The sequence below is a fragment of the Eurytemora carolleeae genome, unplaced genomic scaffold (genome assembly GCF_000591075.1).
Source record: "Eurytemora carolleeae unplaced genomic scaffold, Eaff_2.0 scaffold3, whole genome shotgun sequence".
Taxonomy (NCBI): domain Eukaryota; kingdom Metazoa; phylum Arthropoda; class Copepoda; order Calanoida; family Temoridae; genus Eurytemora; species Eurytemora carolleeae.
The window spans coordinates 1-6965 of record NW_019397377.1 but is presented as its reverse complement, the minus strand read 5'-3'; the positions used below and the strand labels follow the sequence as shown (position 1 = coordinate 6965).

The following is a 6965-nucleotide window of genomic DNA, read 5'->3' as shown; positions in this document are numbered from 1 at the left end:
CTGTTGTTTTATTCCTATATTTGTATTATATTGCTAGGCTAATAATATTATTAATGAACCATAATCGTAAAATCTTAACTGGCATCTTCATTTAACACCAGTTTGCAAATGAAAATATTCATTATTTTGAAATATTTAAGCTTTATACATCAGGTTGCTTAACAATATTGGGACAACAAATATGTTTGGACAGTGTTCTGTTTTCTTTTGTTTGTTTTATACTTTTACGTCTTTTATTGCTTGTTAGAATTTGATTGTGATCAGAAATTTGTATAAAATCTTCTTTTCAAGAGACAATTATAAATATAAGACAACTTTAGATTTTTCTTTACACTCTAATAAAACAACTTAATCATTCTAGTATAAACTAGCGTAATTTTAAGTGCTACACAAGGATGGAAATGCCTGATTCGAAGCGATTTTTCTGCAAAAGTGACCTGCATTCTTGCTTGTAAGAAACGATGAAGAAATGATCAGAATTTAAAACTTTTCAATTCAGACACACACATCATTTCCACATAAAAAACATATAAAATTTGGTGTGAATGGTGATCCAAACCTAATAGAGTAAACAAATTCGATTTTGATTTTGAATTCTGTAGAGAAACCCTCTCAAATAAAAAACATTTAAAATTTTGTGTCGCTGATGATCCAAACCGAATGGAATAAACAAAGTCAATTTTGATTCTGAATTCTGAAAAAAAACCTCTCAAATAAAAAACATTTAAAATTTTGTGTCGCTGATGATCCAAACCGAATGGAGTAAACAAAGTCAATTTTGATTTTGAATTCTGAAAAAAAAACCTCTCAAATAAAAAACATTTAAATTTTGTGTCACTTATGATCCAAACCTAATAGAGTAGATAAATAAAGTGTTTATGAAAATATACAAGGGCAAATGCATTTATTGTTAAGGGAAAAGTCTTAAAATTATTCTTTTACTCAGTCAATCCTTAAGTTACAAACACAATCACGGATAGTTTCGTATTTAACAGTTTGTTCATGGTACAGGGATTGCAAGCGTAATTTCAAGTTCCCCTTTATGCAAAGATGGTAATGCCCAATTCACAATGATACCATTAAAATGTTTATTTCTGATAAAAAAGTATTTCTAGGTTTAAAAGCGCTCAAAATTGGCAATTTTTGATGTGTATTCCTGCAGCAGAAATGCGCCAGTAGTTCTGTAAAGGTTAGAGAAACATCAATTTAAAATAGTTAGTTTTCAATTTTATAAACCATGAGTTCTAATATCTGCTTAATCAGACAAAGCGTTTAAGGAATAAGGGTGCCGTTGTGAATCGGACATTGCCGTTTTTGCATGTAGGGTCATTTAATATTACGCGTACAGTCCCTTTAAGTTGAATCCACGAGAAAAAGGTGAGCTGTGAAATGTTTTGTCAATCATGAACATTCCATGTTTTAGATTCTACATTTTCTCTAAGCTAACATTCTTCTGAACATAATTTTGTCTCAAAAATATGAGTTCGACGTAGAATGGTGACTTAGAAAGTGTCTTAGACATAAGCATGTCTCCATGTAAAGACATGGGTTTGAGTTAGAATTGGGACTTACAATGTGTCTTAAAGTAACTTAATCTGGATTTTGTGGCCATTCTATCTTAAAGTGACAGTTTAGATGCTTTACCCAGGAAACACAACTGGATGATACAACTAGATGATAACTAGTTGTCCTAAACTCCACTGCAAAACTCCACTTTAACTCCACTTTATCTCCATTTCTAAATTCCAGTCACCAAATGGATGAAATCTGGATTAAAAAAACTCGACTTAAACTCGACTTTTTGAATCCCAGTTTTTACCAAGTCAGGGTGAAAAACTTGAATTTCAAAACTCCACTTCAACTCGACTTTAACTCCACTTTTGAACTCCAGTCACCAGCTGGGTGAAATCTGGGTGCATAAACTCGACTTAAACTCCACTTTTTAAATCCCAGTTTTTACAAAGTCCCCAACTGGTTGAAATCTTGGTGCTAAACTCGACTTAAACTTGACTTTTTGAATCCCAGTTTCTGTGTCAATAAATTCACGAAACCTCAACTTCACAAAAATGCATTTTTAAGATAGAATTTAACAATATTTGACGATTTTTTAAAAGAATTGATAAGTAAAAAATTTTATGCCACTATTTTCGAGTAAATCGATGTTATCATTAGAATGAATGTCAGTAAATTCTTGATTTTTGATGAATAGAAGTTCCACTTAGACAGTCTTGTAACAGGTATAACGGTAAGTTAATACAGTATTGTAGAGGATATTAAATCCCCGAAAGAGGATTATGAAATCCGAAAATCAGTGGTGTCGTATCTTGGAACTAGAGAAGACCTACTCAACTTCCTCTCCTTTTATACACTCGTAATTTATCATGCAATTATATCTAGAAGCAATAAATGTACTTCTAAAGTATACCATATATTGAATATGTTGAAGATGTGTGCTGTACGTATGTATGAGAGTTAATGTAGATTATTACAGATGATGGAATGATGATGAATTTATGAAGAAGAATACTGGATTGGATTGGTAATATCTGGATGATATGTGGGTGATATCATCCAAATATCACCCACATATCATCCATATATCACCCACATATCATCCAGATGTAATCCATATATTACCCATATCATCCAAATTTCATGGCACGTTTTTTACCCGATTAGCTATTTATTGATGTCAGTTTGCATTTCAAAGAAATCTATGACCGGAGAAAAGGCCGATTTATCGTTTACAATTCTAGCAGAAAGATATAATACCTTTGCATATTTAAACGTCTTTTTAGTAACAACAAACTAATAAAATCTAAAATTATCATATTTTAATGAAATCATGTGATGTCAGCTACTATATAATGAAAAAAATTTTTATTTTAGAATTAGGAATAAATTAACGTTTTTCGTATTCAACAATAATTTAACAAATCAACACACGTTTATGCACAGACGACTTTCTCTCTCAGACAAGCAGGTTCCTAGATTCCAACTCTTCAATAAATCACGGGGATTTCTGGGGAAATAGAGAAAACGCATCAAACCGTCAAATGTTTAGAAGAAGTTATATTTTGAAAACAGACAATTTTACAATGATTTTGATTTGAAAAAATTAAAGTATATAAAATTTGATTTAATATTTGAAAATTTTAAAAAATCCGTGACTATGACAAAAAGCATTAAATAGTGTCATGGTCACAGTTGTCCTTGAAAAGTAAGACTAATACCAATGAATAGCTAATAAGCTATAGTTTACCCTGCACAATTTATCCAATTAAGTGAACGGTCCCTTTTACTTGGAAATAAATGATCCGTTTGTCAACTGTATATTTCGTACTTTCTTAAAGTTTGTCAACGATCTTCAATTTATTAAAGGCGGTAAAAATAACAGATGATATGTTGGTTATTTTCGTTCGTTAAAAATTTCAAAAATACCATCGTTAACCCAATAAAGGCTATGGGGATTCTGCCTGGGGGGCGGCTTTTGGCACCCCCCCCCCTCACACTAGAAAAAACCTGAGAGAATAGGTATAGGGTTGAAATGTATGTTCATAGCCCAATACTTCAAGGCCAGCTCATAGAAAAAAAATAAACCTAAAACTTCAATGGTTTTGGCGCTGGAGAGGGTTGAAAAAAAATGCCTAAAAAGGGTCAAACAAATTTTAAAAAATATTTTTTTTAAAAAACAAATCTCAAAGTGTGACACATGTTTCTACATGAATTTTCAAAGGCTTTTTAAAAATATAGTTTTTAGATCTGAAGCTTCAGTCACAAAAAAGTATTCGGCTATTTTAGATTTTTTTTCACAAACAGGACTTTTCAAAAAAAAGTTTTAACGAAAAATCCTTTAAATTACTTTTCATTAAAAATCACAAAATTTCACGGTGATGGTGTCATAAATGAGAGTGCTAGGACAAAAATAAACAGTCTGTTTAGGGTTAACGGAAACTTTCTCAATTTTCCAGCCCAGCATGAGTTATATGTATATACTTTTCTTGTCTGTCTGTTTGTGTGTTTGTATCAAATAAACGTCAAACTCTTGTGGGACCTGACACGATCCCAGCGACATTTTGTGAATGATCTAATTTTCAAAAATTTGCCCCGAACAAAATTCGAATTTAAAAATTTGAAAATCTACGAATTCGCGTATTTTTTTTGGTTTTTTGTTTAACAAAGAGTAAATGTTTACAATTGAAATTAAGGATGGTCGCGAAGTGCCAGAAGTGAGTCATAGTAAGTATAATTTCATATTGCTGGAAAAAAAACTAATTTTTAATCTAACTTTGTCAAATAAATGTATTTTGTATTAAACAATATTCCCTTTTGTTCCAAAGTATATAGCAAAGTTATCTATTTTAACTTTTAATGTTCTTTCTATAAGTCGAGGAGAAAAAAACCAATAATCTCATTCTTTTATGTAAAATAGCAATGGCTACAAAAAATATGAGCCCACTAGCAATGGAAAATTTTTTCGAGATTTCATAATTTATGATTTATGAATGTTCATTATTGTTAACATTTATTTTATATTTGATTGATGTTATTTTCGAGGTCATACAAAACGCAGAGTGAATTTTAAAAAATTCATTTTTTTATATCTTTAAATCACAAACAATTTCATAGCAAAGGTCTCATAAACAATGTTAAGTTTGCAATTTGATTATAGCACAATAAATATGATAAATATCAAATATATACAATTATACAATTCCAGTATGTGTGTCAAAATTTCAACTTGTAAGAATTGTCAAAAAATTTCATTTCTACTTTCCAAATCTGGTACAAAAAAAAACAGTGGTCGGCGTTTATATCAATACATTGAATACGGCTTTCCTATTTAAGTTTGGATTTCTAAAAAGCTTTTTTCAAATTACAAGTTCACAATTGAAAACTAAGAGACACTGTCAATTGACAACTTCTCTTAGTTTCCATGTTTATGTGTATCCAATCCGTGCTATTTGAAAGCTTGTTAGAAATCAAAACACGAAATCTAAAGTTGTCTTAATCTTGTTGATATATACGACGACGACGAATGATAAATATATATATTTATATGTCAGCTATTGCTGGCCAAACAGGTGGACCATTTTGGCTAACATTTTTTAAGGGAATCTATTGGTACTCTGATGGTATCATAGGTTAAAAAAAAATTTTATTCCATTTTTTTCGAAATAAATTTTTTTCTTCAAAATTTAATCTTTTTTTTAATTTTAATTTTTTTTATTTGACGGGCAACGCCGGGCACTTCAGCTTTCTACTTGTATAAACCTGTACAAACTTCTAAACCTCCAGAATCTGGACATTTAAAGGTTGACAAAATTAAATTTGCGAAAAGTGAAAAATTGACACACCCCAATGCATCTACTGTCTACAATTTTTCGCACATATCCTCTAGCTGTGGCTTGAAATATTTCACCAACTGAAAAAAGGACAATCATTAGAACGCCACATGCAGTACATTGCAGTACAGTACAGAACAGTACAGAACAGTACAGTACAGTACAGTACAGTACAGTACAGTACAGTACAGTACAGTACAGTACAGTACAGTACAGTACAGTACAGTACAGTACATACAGTACAGTTTGTTTTCGTCGCAAATTGCGTACTTTTGCGCCTCCTACACAAACATCACGAAAAAAATATTTGCGCAAATATTAAAAAATCTCTTCCCCTCTGTATATATACAATACATATACTTTGCTTGTCTGGGTTTGTGTTTGTTTGTTTGTATCCAATAAACTAGTTTCAAAAGGGCTGAATTGATCAGGCCCAAAGAACCTGTCAAATCATTCGTTGGGATGTTTAGAAAGATGAAAATTTCCCTGTATGATAATTGAAGGACTGCAGTATGGTTTTGGTGAATTATATTGACGTACTAAGCCTAGGGGTGTCAGAAATGATTTTTTTTGCAGTTTTTTGAAAACGTCCAATTAACCAAAAAGTTTAATTTTGATAAAACTTTTTGTTCTTGATGATTACAAATATCTATCTAAAACTTTCTTAAACCGGCATATTTTTTCTATATTCATTTAGTTAAGAGTTTGAGTTAAAATAAGTATTAAAAAGTTTTATAGAAGTTTTAAAAAATATGCAAAAAAAATCATTTCTGACACCCCTAGGCTTTGTACGCCAATATAATTCACCAAAACCATACTGCAGTCCTTCAATTATCATACAGGGAAATTTTCATCTTTCTAAACATCCCAACGAATGATTTGACAGGTTCTTTTGTGTGGGACCTTACATGACCCAGGGAAGGTTTATGGACGATCAAAATTTCAAAACTTTGCCTCCATCAAAATTCGATTTTCTTTAAATAAAAAAATCCGTGAACTTTTTAAAGTTTTAGTTTAAGATAGGCGCCAAGTGCCCTAAAAGCCTATTATCATATACGAAGCTTCTAATGCTGTATGGGAATTATGCAAAAAAAATACCAAATTCAAACAATACAAGCGCAAATGATGGACAGGACAAAATTGGCTTATGAATTTTTGCACAACGTATGTCTAGTTTCACAAAGTTGTTTATTTGCGGAATTCTGCCAAATCCCTCAAAAAAATAAACTCAAGCAAATTGGTGCGAATTGAGAAAAATACTTCCTGTTAAAACCCGGATGTTCAATAAAAATCATGTTCACCTTATTTCTCATTAATTTTCCTGTAGAGCTGAGGAGGCCATTTTGAATCGAAAATTGATTCGGATGAAGATATATGTCCTAAAATTATAATAAACTACAATATTTGTCTTAGAAAACGCGGTATATGGATTTACTGGATTGATTGGGCTGAACTTGTTTGTAGACACTCAGGGGTGGCCGGGGCGTAGGCTAAAGAAAATTCGAAAAAAATATTTTAAAAATATATTTTTTTCACGGGCAACGCCGGGCCCTACAAGGCTACAGCTAGTATTTAAATTAAAATCTCTTGTTTATTGTTTACTGCCCATTTCATAATTAT

The 6965-nt window shown here is 31.3% G+C and overlaps 1 long non-coding RNA gene across 1 annotated transcript; it reads right to left on the bottom strand.

Annotated features, from left to right (window-relative positions):
- Positions 1-4512: 4512 nt before the first annotated feature.
- Positions 4513-6753, bottom strand: LOC111713913 (uncharacterized). Its single transcript, XR_002767829.1, has 2 exons — positions 6647-6753; positions 4513-5425 (listed from the first exon to the last, which is right to left on the bottom strand). It is a non-coding gene; the product is annotated as an uncharacterized LOC111713913 (long non-coding RNA).
- Between the last annotated feature and the right edge of the window lie 212 nt (positions 6754-6965).